At 45.4% G+C, this 13,775-nt stretch overlaps 1 long non-coding RNA gene across 1 annotated transcript; it reads left to right on the top strand.

The window, feature by feature from the left end:
* Positions 1-357: 357 nt before the first annotated feature.
* LOC131279640 (uncharacterized) lies at positions 358-864 on the top strand. Its single transcript, XR_009187038.1, has 3 exons — positions 358-420; positions 604-674; positions 848-864. It is a non-coding gene; the product is annotated as an uncharacterized lncRNA (long non-coding RNA).
* Positions 865-13,775: the final 12,911 nt, after the last annotated feature.

Below are 13,775 nucleotides of genomic sequence, written 5' to 3'. Positions count from 1 at the left end.
CCCCCGGGCATTTCCAGGCCCCCTGGGTGAGGGTTCTTAGGGGGCCAGGGCCTGTCCCGTGAGAGTGGATATGGGGGTCCAGACAATCACTGCCCAGTGCTGGGAGCCCAGGAGTGGTTTGTCCTAAAGGAGTGTCAGGACCCACTCAAGGTGGGGGTGAAGCCAGGTGCTGGGGGGACCCCGTGCCTTGAGGTTCCTTTGCCCCTGGGATGTGGGCAGGGCTGGGGGAGGGTTCTGGCTGTGCCCTCCATGGACACGGGGTGCTGAGGCCGTGGGCTCTGCCCAGTTAACAGGGCTGTGGTACGTGAAGGCCGTGGTGGACAGCAAGGGGCGGCCAGCGTCTCAGTCGCTCAGGAAGGTGAGCCCCGTGATGGTCACAGAAGTGGTTGGAGGTGGACTTTTAACCAACTTCTCCTACGTGTGAGTAGAAAGCTCCTCCTCCCCTGCTGCCTCCCTCCCTCCTCCTGGGTGGAGCCCCACACACAGCCAGCGTGGTGCTCGGGTGGGGAGGCCATGCAGGGACAGCGCTCAGGTGTGCAGGTGCCAGGTGAGCTAAGGGGGACTCAGGTGTGTTCCTGCGGCCCATGTGCCTTCTGCTCCCAGGGAGAAGGGTGAGTGCTCTGAGATGTTGATACCGCTAGACCCAACAGAGGTCCCGGGCCAACTGCAGCCAAGTGAGTGTTGACCCCACTCCAGGCTGGCAGAGTGGGGCTGGGGGTGCAGGGGGCTCCTCCCAGCTCGGACACCCAGAAGCCCAAACCTTCCAGGCCAGCCCTGAATGTGCTCTGAGCCTTTTCTGCGTGAAGTTACGAGAGTAACGGACTCTCTTCTCTCTGTCCGTCTGCAGTGAGTAGCAGGTGGGTGAAAGAAATAGAGGAGCTGCCCGTGAAAGACCACTACACCTTCTACTGTGAGGGCTATTGCGGCTGGAGAACATTCCGCGTGGCAAAGCTTGTGGGTGAGGGGCGCGTCTCCTGAGCTGCCCCCACCCACCTCCAGCATCAGGCTGGCCCGACTCCAGGGGATGGTGGACCCTTCGCAGCCTCTGGGCACGGGGCAGTGGGCGAGGCCAGGGCCGCCGAGGGAGGCCTGGTGCTCAGAGCCCTGCAGTGGGGGCGGTTAGGGGACAGGGTTGGACACAGCCCTCCTGACCCTACCTCGTAGTGGGGATCCCTGCAGCCGCAGCCACAAAGCGCGGCTTCCTGGGGGCCACTGGGTGTGGGGCTGGGGTCTCCAGGGGGAGGAGAAAACTTGCTGCTGAAGCTTTTGTGGAAGTAACCCCCAGGTGGGTGAACTCCAGTAACCTCTGGGCACAGTTCCTCCTCGATGGGGGTCCCCCCAGGTCATAGTGTGATCCGGGAGGTCGGCTTGGCCACCTGGGACACCCCCAGGGGCCCTGAGTGGGTGGGGGCTCCATCCCCTACTCCTGCACACGGGACCTGCTCAGCTGCGGGGGCTCTGTGTGGACGGAGCCCCAGGCTGGACCAGAGCCCTGGCGGCTTTCTGGGGGTTTCCCCTCTGGCTGCCACCCCCAGGCTGAAGCCCCCTCCCCACCGCAGGTGCTGGAGCCCCCTCCTCCTCCCGGGGTCTGCTCACTGGGGGGCTTCCCAGCCACGCCCAGACCTGGTCCAGGAAGGGCCTCTCCTGGTCTCTGCACAGGTAGGAATCTTGAGGTTGACTTGGAAGCCCTGGAGGAATTTAAGAAGTTCGCGCAGCGCAAAGGCTTCCTGCTGAAGAACATCTTCATCCCCGTGCAGACCGGTAACGGGGCTGTGGTGCCGGGGTCCCCCGGGGAGAAGCTTTAGGGGAGCTCCAGGCACGTGCAGCCCAGGCTGGGTTCCCCTCTGTCCCCTGTGAGCTGCGGGCAGGGATGGCGTCCACGTCTCCCTGTCCAGGGCGTCTTCTAATCCTTGTTTTGTTTCTACAGAAAGCTGCGTTCTTGAAGGCCACTAGGGTAAGTGAGCCCTTGGGAGGATTCTGGAAGCCTCCAGCGCCATGTCTCGGGCCCCCTTCCATCCTCACAGCAGCACAGACCCCAGGGGGCAGCAGGTGGCCACTCCTGCCCCTGCCCTCAGCTCCCATCTGTCCCTGGTCATCCCGGGCCCTGCGGGAAGTCCTTTGTGGACCTCAGGACACACACTGCGTCTCTGGGTCCTGCTGGCCCCTGTGAGGCTCCTTCTGGGGTGCTCTGCTGCCCAGCCTGGAAGGGGAGTCTCCTCACTCAGCTCCATCCTCACCAACTGCTTCTGGGTGTCGGAGCTGGGCCGTGTCCACTCGTCCTAACTTCCCCTCACCCCATCCCCAGCACAGGGAAGGATTTGCAGGGGCCTGCCCCATTGTGGGGTGCTGGATCCCAGTGGGGCCCGACGCTCCCTCAGGGCCCCCGTCTTCCCAGCAGGGACGCCTGCCCGCGGGCCTGTGTGCAGCCAGTGGAGGGACGCGCTCCTGGCCTGGCCTCTGCCCCTGCAGCTCCCCTCCCCCTGCACCCCCAGTGGCCCCAGGGAGTCTCCTCTTCTTTCCATCATGCCCAGCAGCCCAGGTCTGCACCCTGGAGACCCCTGCCTTGCTGCCCGACAGGACCCAGTCCAGCCTGTGCCCCTCCCCTCCCTCCTCGCCACCCGCTGGCCCCACCCTACCCTGGCCACTTTCTCCTGCCCCTGAATAAAGAGCTTCAGCATTGGCTCCGGGCTCAGCCTGTGTGTGAAGGGGCCTCGGGGTCTGTTTCCTTGGAGACCTGCTGGGGTCCCAGCAGGGGAGGGGGTTGGGGGAGGAAGGTGGGGGACATTCAACCTATGGGGTCAGACCCTCCCAGGGGAATCAGCCTCCAACAGGGTGTGTGGCCGAGCCCAGGCCCGTCCAGGTGGCTGAGAGCTCAGCTCAGCTGGGCAGGGCAGGCCTGGCAGGCTGGTGACCTGAGCAGGTGGAAGCCCCTGGGGAGGGGCAGGCAGCAGGAGCCAGAGAGGGGACTGCAGATCCTGGCTGGATCAAGGCCAAATGGGGGGAAGCGGACTTGGCCCAGTGGTTAGGGCGTCCATCTACCACATGGGAGGTCTGCGGTTCAAACCCCGGGCCTCCTTGACCCGTGTGCAGCTGGCCCATGTGCAGTGCTGATGCGCGCAAGGAGTGCCGTGCCATGCAGGGGTGTCCCCGTGTAGGGGAGCCCCACGCGCAAGGAGTGCGCCCCGTAAGGAGAGCCGCCCAGCGCGAAAGAAAGTGCAGCCTGCCCAGGAATGGTGCCACACACATGGAGAGCTGACACAACAAGATGACGCAACAAAAAGAAACACAGATTCCTGTGCTGCTGACAACAACAGAAGACGACAAAGAATAAGACAAAGCAAATAGACACAGAGAACAGACAACCGGGGTGGGGTGGGGGGAAGGGGAGAGAAATAAATAAATAAATAAATCTTAAAAAAAAAAGAAAAGGCCAAATGGGGCTTCATGGATCCCGTGGAACCCTGGGTGCCCCCATTTTGAGCAGGTTTGCAGGGAGGGTGCCCAGCCCCTCCCCCATCACCTCTCACAGTGAGGCACAGCAGGGGCTGCACCCAGACCTTGACCCACAGTCTGTCCTGCCCCAGGACCTGTGCTGAGAGCTGGTGCTCCTGGAGCACAGGGGACCCTCCTGATCCCTGGAGGGCCGACAGTGTTGTGGGGGAAGCTGGGCAAAGCCGGGGGGTTATACCGTGGGGGGTAAATCCCTGGTCCTGGACCTCCCTGCTTGGTCCCCTCCTTGATAACCACTTTGGCTCACATTTTTTTCTTTTAAGCAATTTTATTGGGATATATTAATCTACCATACAATCCATCCAACATTTACCTTCAATGAGTTTTGGTACATTCACAGAATTTTGTATTCTTCACCACAGTCAATATTAGAGCATTTTCATTATTATAAAAATACCCCCAAAGCTGTCCCTTGCAATCCATCCATCTTGCCTCTGCCTTACATACCTGCTTATTTAATTCCATCTCCATGAATTCATTATATTTATCCTTCATATAAATAGGGTGAAACATTATCCTGTACTTTTTGACTGGTTTCTGTCACTGGTACTTGGTAGTTCTCTCTATTTTCCTAACGTGATGAAAAAGTATTACTGTATTACTCTCCACTACAGCCCATAGTTTCCTTTAGGTCCATTTTAGTTTAGATACCATCTGTATTATTCTGCCATAGGGGTGTTCATACAAAGTAGCAGAAATCTGTTTACTTTTAGAAAGAGTATTTATTTGGGGTAAAAGCTTACAGCAACAAGGTCCTAATAAGTCCAGCCAAGGGCTGCTTTCTCCCCAAAGTCAGGTGGCACATGTTGAAGCAAGATGGCGGGCGACATCTGTGAGGGTTCAGTCTTCCTCTCTCTCAGCTTAGGATGGTGTAGGGATTGTTTCTTTCCAGGCTTTTTCAGCTATTCAGTGCAGACCATCAGATGAAAGGCTCATCTCTCTCCCTGTGTCTTCTTGAATGGATGTCCCTTTATATCAACCCATCAAGGGGGAGGGGCACAACTCTGAGTTATACCCTACTGACATGGTCAAATCAAAGTCCCTAAGTTGATTTAATTAAGTAAACTTAAAACCTTTTTCTTAAATACAAACAACGGTTACAGAGAAACAAGCCAGTTTACAAACATGATCATTCTTTTTTGGGGATTCACAAAAATAATCTCAAAATGCCACACCATCCTATTATAACATCCCATAATATTAACGTACACTTGTTCTGCATTGTTGAAGAACCTTCATAAATCTGTACCATTAAACATAGCCATCATTTGCAGCAGTGTTCATGGTGTGATTTGGTCCCTTGTTTCATTCTTTATCTTTTCTCCTAGTGACATAAAGAACCCTAAACTTTCCCTTTCAGCCACAATCTTCCCCCATATTGGAGCTGCTAATTATCATCATCCTACTGTATTGACATCACCTGTGCCCAATTTCAAGTATTTACAATCAAAAGTAATTAAAATTCTGCTTAAATGAAGGCTCTGTTCCCCATTCTCTGTCCTCATTTTGTCTTCTAGTGCCTGACTTTTTTCACTCAACATGATGACCCCCAGGTTCATCTGCATTGTCATATGCTTCATGACTTCATTTCTTCTTAGAGCTGAAAAATAATCCATTGTGTGAGTACACCATATTTTTTTATCCATTCATAAAAACGTGGTGGACATTTTTATGTTGAAGGACACCTGGGTTGTTTCCACCCTTTGCAATTGTGAATAATGCCACCATAGACACCCATGTGCAATGTCTGTTCATGTCCCTGTTTGCAGTTCTTCTGAGTATATACCTAGTAGTAGGATTGCTGGATGATATGGCATCTCCATATTTAACTTCCTGTGGAGCCACCATATAGTCTTTGACAGTAACTGCACCATTCTATGCCCCACCAGCAGCGGATGAGTGTTCCTATCTCCACACCGTTTCCAACACTTCTTGTTCTCTATCTTTTTAATGTAGGCCATTGTAGTACGTGTGAAATGATATTTCATTGTGGTTCTGATTTGCATTTCCCTAATACCTAGTGATGTTGAGCAACTTTCAAGTGCTTTTTTTTTCCTTCCATTTTTATGTCCTCTTTGGAAAAATTCTCTTTTTGTCTGTTGCCCAACTATAAATTAGGCAGTTTTTCTTTTTATGCATTATTTTTTTTCAAAATGACTTTTACTCTTAGTTGTAGGATCTCTGGATATTAAAGCCATATTCTTTTTTTTTTTAAAGATTTATTTATTTATTTCTCTCCTTCCCCCGCCCTCCCCCCCAGTTGTCTGTTCTCTGTGTCTATTTGCTGTATCTTCTTTGTGCGCTTCTGTTGTCAGCGGCACAGGAATCTGTGTTTCTTTTTGTTGCGTCATCTTTTTGTGTCAGCTCTCCTTGGGTGCAGCACCATTCTTGGGCAGGCTGCACTTTCTTTCGCACTGGGCGGCTCTCCTTACGGGGCATACTCCTTGCCCGTGGGGATCCCCTACGCAGGGGACACCCCTGCGTGGCACGGCACTCCTTGTGTGCATCAGCACTGCACATGGGCCAGCTGCACACGGGTCAAGGAGGCCCAGGGTTTGAACAGTGGATCTTCCATATGGTAGATGGATGCCCTAACCACTGGGCCAAGTTCACTTCCCTAAAGCCATATTTGAAGTGTGGATTCCAAATACTTTCTCCTGTTCAGTAGGCTTCCTTTTCACCTTCTTTTTTTTTTTTTAAAGATTTATTTATTTATTTAATTTCCCCCCCTCCCCTGGTTGTCTGTTCTTGGTGTCTATTTGTTGCATCTTGTTTCTTTGTCTGCTTTTTGTTTCTTTGTCCGCTTCTGTTGTCGTCAGCGGCACAGGAAGTGTGGGCGGCACCATTCCTGGGCAGGCTGCACTTTCTTTTCACGCTGGGCGGCTTTCCTCACGGGCGCACTCCTTGCGCGTGGGGGCTCCCCCACACGGGGGACACCCTTGCGTGGCACGGCACTCCTTGCGCGCATCAGCACTGCGCATGGCCAGCTCCACACGGGTCAAGGAGGCCGGGGTTTGAACCGCGGACCTCCCATATGGTAGACGGACGCCCTAACCGCTGGGCCAAAGTCTGTTTCCTCCTTTTCACCTTCTTGATGAAGTCCATTGAAGTACAAACTCTTTTCATATTCAGAAGGTCCCATTTATTATTATTTTTTCTTTCATTGCTCATGGTGTTGGGGTAAGGTCTAAAAAGACCAATTCCTATGACAAGATAGTGAGGTTGCTTTTTTATATTTTCTTCTAGGTGTTTTATGGTTCTGGCTTTTATATTTAGCTCTTTGATCTATTTTGAGTTAATTGTTGTATAAGGTGTGAGCTAGGGGTCATCTTTCATTGTTTTGGATATGGATATACACTTATTCCAATACCATTTTTTTAAAGAGACTGTTCTGTCCCAGTTGGATAGTTTAGGTAACCTTGTTGAAAATCAATTGATGTAGATTTGAGAGTGTACTTCTAAGCTCTTAATTCTATTCTGTTGATCTACGTGTTTATCTTTAAGCCATTATCATGCTGTTTTCAGCATTGTAGCTTTGTAGTATGCTTTAAAATTAGGAAGTGTGAATCATTCTACTTCATTCTTCTATTTAAAGTAATATTTATTTATTCAGGGTCCCCTTTCTTCCAAATAAATTTGTTGATTGACTTTCCCATTTCTGTAATGTAGACCTTTGGAATTTTCATTGGGATTGCATTGAATCTGTAAATCAATTTGGATAGAACTAACATCTTAATGAGATGTAACGTTCCATTCCAAGAATCCTAAGAGTCCTTCCATTTATTTAGGTCTTCTTTGGTTACTTTTAACAGTGTTTTGTAGTTTTCTGAGTACATGTCCTTTATATCCCTTTTTAAATTTATAACTAGATATTTGATTCTTTTAGTTGTTATTGTAAATGGAATTTGTTTCCTGATTTCCTGGTCAGATTGTTCATTTTTAATGTATAAAAACACTACTAGATTTTCATGTGTTGATCTTGTATCCACCACTTTGGTGAATCTGCTTATTAGCTGTAGTAGCTTTGTGGTTGGTTTTATGGGATATTCTGAATATAGGATCATGCCATCTGCAAATAAAGAAAGTTTACTTCTTCCTTTCCAATTTAGAGTCATTTTATTTATTTTTTGTCTTTATTTTTTTGTTACATTAAAAAAATATGAGGTCTCCATATACCCCCTACCCCTCCTCACCTCACTCCTCCCCCCTTAACAACAACCTCCTCCATCATCATGAGACATTCATTGCACTTGCTGAATACATCTCTGAGCACTGCTGCACCTCATGGTCAATGGTCCACACCATATAGCCTACACTCTCCCACAGTTCACCCAGTGGGCCATGGGAGGACCTACAATGTCTGGTAATGGTGCCCGCAGCACCACCTAGGACAACTTCAAGTCCCAAAAATGTCCCCACATAACATCTCTTCCTCCCACTTCCTACCCCCAGCAGCCACCATGGCCACTTTCTCCACACCAATGCCACGTTTTCTTCGATTACTAATCACAATAGTTCATGAATAGAAGATCAGTAAGTCCACTCTAATCCATATTCTATTCCTCCATCCTGTGGACCTTGGAATGGTTGTGTCCACTCCACATCTATATTAAGAGGGGGCTTAGATTCCACATGGGTGCTGGATGCAATTATCCTACTTCCAGTTGTAGGCACTCTTGGCTCCATGGTGTGGTGGTTGACCTTCTTCAACTCCATGTTAGCTGAGTGGGTAAGTCCAATAAAACAGAGTGTAGGAGCTGAAGTCTGTTGAGGCTCAGGGCCTGGCTATCACATGGTCAGTTCAGAGATTCAGGTTCCCTGTGTATATATTAAACCCCAGCAACAGCTACAGTTCCAGTAAAATTAACAGGAGAGGCTTGTGAACAAAGATCACATCTGAGTCCATCTCCATTGCACAGAAACTCAAACTCCAAAGTAGGGCCAACTGAGATGGCACTGAACTCCATCTACCATGACCATAGACCCTGTGGGTCTCTGTAGCCCTCAGAAGAACCAATATCCGGGGTTGTATCTACTTTATCTGTCTCTGGGACTCTGCTCAGGTGTGCATAAGGGCAACCCCTCTGATAACTTCCTGGCTCTTTTTGGAGACTCACAGCCATATAAACTCATTTGTCCTTTCCATTTCCCTCTTGATTCAGGTCAAAAAGCATTTTTAACTCCTGGTATTATATGTAGACTGAGATATTCTGCTGGTCCGAGTTGACCCTTTTATTCAAGGTCATTTTCTAGTTACATCATCAGCTGGTACTTGGTAGTAATCCCTTGGTCCCAGGGAGGCTTATCCCCAGGAGTCATGTCCCACGCTGAGGGTAAGGCAATACATTTACATGCTGAGTTTGGTTCGAGACTGGCCACATTTGAGCAACACAGAGGCTCTCAGGAGGGAACTCTTAGGCACCCTACAGCTCTAGGCCTTGTTCTTATTTCAGGTGTACAGGCTCACAAGCATAGTCATTAGTATCAAGGGCTCATTGTTGGACCTTCCTTCTTTTTTGGTCTGTGCTGTTGCACTTGGGCGATTGTTGCTGTTCCTTTAGGGACTGTGACAGAGCTCCCCTGGCTAGGATCTCAGCATTCCCTCAGTTGTTGTTTTTAATTGTATCCACTATGAAAATATCCAAACATTTTTATGTACCCTGGATATATGCCCTGGAGAACTCCCTGCCAACCATGTTTCCCCTGTCAATAATATCCCACACCAGTATTCCTCCCCTACCATTGTTGAACCTCTCTGTGATCCACAACTTCTTCAAAAATGAAGCCCAATATATTGCCAGGTTCCATTAATAGTAAAATGGAATATAATGATGAGTTTAAAGGTTAGATATAGAATACATGTAAATTTAGAAAAATTAAGGTAAAAATAAGTTGGAGTATCAAAAAATTAAAAAATGCAAGAGCTTTGTTTTTGATGTGTTGCCTTCCATCACTGCAATAAGTGTTGCCCTGTGTGCAAATTGGCAAGGCAACTACTTCTGTCTTTTCCTCAGTGTCTAGATACTTTTTTTCTTTTTTTCTAATTATTAAGCTTATCTTCACAGAAATTTTAGATCACAGTAATTCATATATACAATATACAGTACTCCTACATATCCAATATAAAACCCTTTTCCCTTCCACAGCAAGAAACTTTTTATGTATTCATACTATTTTTTACTGAAACTGATGTACAGATATTGAGACAATAGCTTTCAAACAAGGTAACATTTGTGTTTACATTGTGGTTTATATTTTAGACTACACGATTTTCTAAATTTTTAGTTATGTTTTACATTATGATTTACATTTTTAGCCTATCAGCCCCTATATATTTTTGGTGTAATTCTACATGTCTTATATCCATCCTTGCGTACTCTTGTGAAACACTTCTATTGTCCACACAGTTACATTGGTTCCATCTATTCAATACTAATTTCCCCCTCCCCTTACGGCCCACAGTGACAGTAAATGTTCATTTCTTGAAGGGCCATGTTCAGAGATACTTTCAACAGTGTTGAGGGCTTGACATGTTGAACTGCCCTAATGCCCTGGGAGCCACCATTATTCTTGAGAGATATATTTCCCTCTATTTGATGGCCTCAGTCCTCCCCAGGATGTGGGTCTACCTTTACTCTCATTATATGGGTCTCTACCCAATGATATAACCCACTCTGGCAAAATGAGCATTCACATACTCCCTAGGAGTCTGTCTTGTGTGAGATTATCTCCTTAAGTATCTTAAACAGGTAACTTTCTTTATTATATTTTTGAAAAGGTTTTCTCAGCAATATACTCTCAACAAACACCTGACAATCTCCTATGTTCGTATGTTGCCCCACCCTCCCCCCAATTTCTTGGGCAATATTACCCGTCCTCCCATCCCTAGCCCCCCTCAAGCTCGCAAAGCCCCATCTTAAGGTTACCCTATGCCCCCACTTTATTCCTTCCTTCTACAAATACTTACCTCCAGTTTATCATAGATTTCACCCATGTAGATGTCAGCTTACATCTTTCTTCTAACCCCTGATTTCTTGTAAGCCTATCATCCAGTCTCTAGCTCTCTGAGGCAGCTTGATTTACTTATTTCATATCATTGAGTTCATGTAGTATTTGTCCTTCAATGCCTGGGTTGCTTCACTCAACATAAGGTTCTCAAGATTAATCCATGTTATCACATATGTTTGTAGTGTATTTGTTCTTAAAGCCGAGTAGTATTCCATTGTATGTATACACCACATTTTATTTATCCATTCATCTGTTAATGTGCATTTGGGTTTATTCCAACTTTTGATGATAGTGAACAATGTTGGTATGAACATTGGTGTGCATATATCGGTTTGTGTCCTTGTTTTCAGTTCTGCTGGGTATATACCCAGCAGTGGTATTGCTGGGTCATATGGCAAATCTATGGCTAGTTTTTTGAGAAACCGCCATACTGTCCTCCAGAATGGTTGGATCCTTCTGCATTCCCACCAGCAGTGGATGAGTGTTCCCCTTTCTCCACATCCTCTCCAGCACTTGTATTCTTCTGTTTTTTTCATAGCTGCCAATCTTATGGGTGTAAGATGGTATCTCATTGTGGTTTTGATTTGCATTTCCCTGATAGCTAGAGATTTGGAGCATTTTTTCATGTGCTTTTTAGCCATTTGTATTTCTTCACTGAAGAAATGTCTGTTGAAATCTTTTTCCGATTTTTAAAATGGGTTGTTTGTCTTTATTTTTGAGATATAGGAGCTCTTTATATATGCAGGTTATAAGTGTCCTATCCGATATATGTGTACCAAGTATTTTCTCCCATTGTGTAGGCTCTCTTTTCACTTTATTGACAAACTCCTTTGAGGTGCAGAAGGCTTTAATTTTGAGGAGGTCCCTTTTCTCTTTGTTCTTTTGCTGCTCATGCTTTTGGTGTGAAGTTCATGAAGCCATTTCCTATTACAAGGTCTTGTCTATGCTTCCCTACACTGCTTTCCAAAGTCTTTATGGTCTTGGCTCTTATATTTAGGTCTTTGATCCATCCTGAGTTGATTTTTGTATAAGGTGAGGGATGGTAATCCTCTTTCGTTCTTTGACATATGGATATCCAGTTCTCCAGGCACCATTTGTTGAATAGGCCATTCTCTCCCAGTTGAGAGGGTTTGGTGGCTTTATTGAATATTATATGACTATATATGAGAATCTATATCAGAACTCTCATTTCGGTTCCATTGGTCTTTCTGTCTCTCCTTGTGCCAATACCGTGCTGCTTTCACTACTGTAGCTTTGTAGTATGTTTTGAAGTCAGGTAGTGTGATTCTTCTAATTTCATTTTTCTTTTTCAATATGTCTTTGGCTATTCAGGACCTCTTTCCTTTCAAAACAAATTTCTTGGCTAGTTTTTCTAGTTCCTTAAAGAATGCTGTGTTGACTTTTATTGTGATTTCATTGAATTTGTAGATCAATTTTAGTAGAATAGACAATAATATTTAGTCTTCTTATCCATGAACATGGAATATTCTTCCATTTATTTAGGTATTCTTTGATTTCCTTGAACAGTCTTGTGTATTTCTCTATGTATAGGTGTTTTACATCTTTAGTTAGATTTATTCCTAGGTATTTGATTTTTTAGTTTACTATTGCAAATGGTATTTGTTTCTGGATTTCCTCCTGAGCTTTCTCATTATTGGTGTACAGAAATGCTACTGAGTTTTGTGCATTGATCTTATAACCTGCGACTTTACTAAACTCATTTATGAGTTCTAGAATCTTTGTTGTAGACCTCTCAGGGTTTTCTATGTATAGGATCATGTCATCTGCAAATAATGAAATTTGACTTCTTCCTTTCCAATTTAAATGCCTTTTATATCCGTTTCTTTCCTCAGTGCTTGAGCAAGTACTTCTAAGACAATGTTAAACGGAAGGTGTGACAGTGGGCATCCTTGTCTTGTTCCTGGTCTTAGAGGGAAGGATTTTAGGATTTCACCATTGTAAATGATGTTGGCTGTGTGTTTTTCATACATATTCTTTATCATGTTCAAAAAATTTCCTTGTATTCCAATCTTTTGGAGTGTTTTATCAAGAAAGGGTGCTGTATTTTGTCAAATGCTTTTTCTGCATCTATAGATATAATCATGTGATTTTTTTCCTTCAATCTGTTTATGTGGTGTATTACATTGATTGATTTTCTTATGTTGAAGCATCCTTGCATACCTGGAATGAATCCCACTTGGTCTTGGTGTATAATTCGTTTAATGTGCTGTTGAATACGGTTAGCAAGTATTTTGTTGAGTATTTTTACATCAAGGTTCATTAGAGAAATTGGTCTGTAATTTTCCTTTCTTGTGATGTCTTTGTTTGGCTTTGGTACTAGGGTAATGTTGGCATCATAGAAGGAGTTAGGCAATGTTCCTTCTCTTTTGATTTTTTGGAAGAGTTTCAGCAGGATTGGTGTTAGTTCTTTCCAGAATGTTTTGTAGAATTCGCCTGTGAAGCCATTTGGCCCTGGCCTCTTCTTAGTTGGGAGGTTTTTAATGATTGATTCTATCTCTTTACTTGTGATTGGTTTGTTAAGATCATCAATTTCTTCTTTCATCAATATGGGCTGCTTATGTGTTTCTAGGAATTTGTCCATTTCCTCTGAATTGTCATTTTTGTTGGAATATAGTTTTTCAAAGTATCTTCTTATGATAGTCTTCATTTCTGTGGGGTCAGTGGTGATATCTCCATTCTCATTTCTTATTTTGTGTATTTGCATCTTCTCTCTTATTTTCTTTGTTAGTCTCACTTAGGGTTCATCAATTTTATTGATCTTCTCAAAGAACCAGCTCTTGGTCTTGTTTATCTTTTCAAGTCCTTTCTTATTTTCTATTTCATTTAGTTCTGCTCTTATCTTTTTTCTTTCTTTCTTTCTTCTTCCTGCAGGGTTACATTGTTGTTCTTTTTACTAATTCCTCCAAATGTGCAGTTGGTTCTTCAATTTTGGCTCATTCTTCTTTTTTGATGTATGAATTTATGGCTATAAATTTTCCTCTCAGTACTGCTTTTGTGGCATCCCATAAGTTTTGGTATGTTGTGTTATCATTCATTAGTTTCAAGGTAGTTATTAATTTCTTTTGAGATTTCCTTCTTGACCCACTATTTTTCTAATAATGTGCTTTTTAATTTCCATATCTTGGTGTGAAATCTTGCCCTCTGGCGTTTACATTTTTCCAGCTTCACTCCACTGTAGTCAGAGATATTATTTTGTATCATTTTGATCTTTCTGAATTCATTGAGGCTTCCTTTGT

Source organism: Dasypus novemcinctus, chromosome 8, assembly GCF_030445035.2.
Source record: "Dasypus novemcinctus isolate mDasNov1 chromosome 8, mDasNov1.1.hap2, whole genome shotgun sequence".
NCBI classification, from domain to species: domain Eukaryota; kingdom Metazoa; phylum Chordata; class Mammalia; order Cingulata; family Dasypodidae; genus Dasypus; species Dasypus novemcinctus.
The sequence above is the reverse complement of the archived record's forward strand: the minus strand, read 5'-3'. Positions and strand labels throughout refer to the sequence as shown.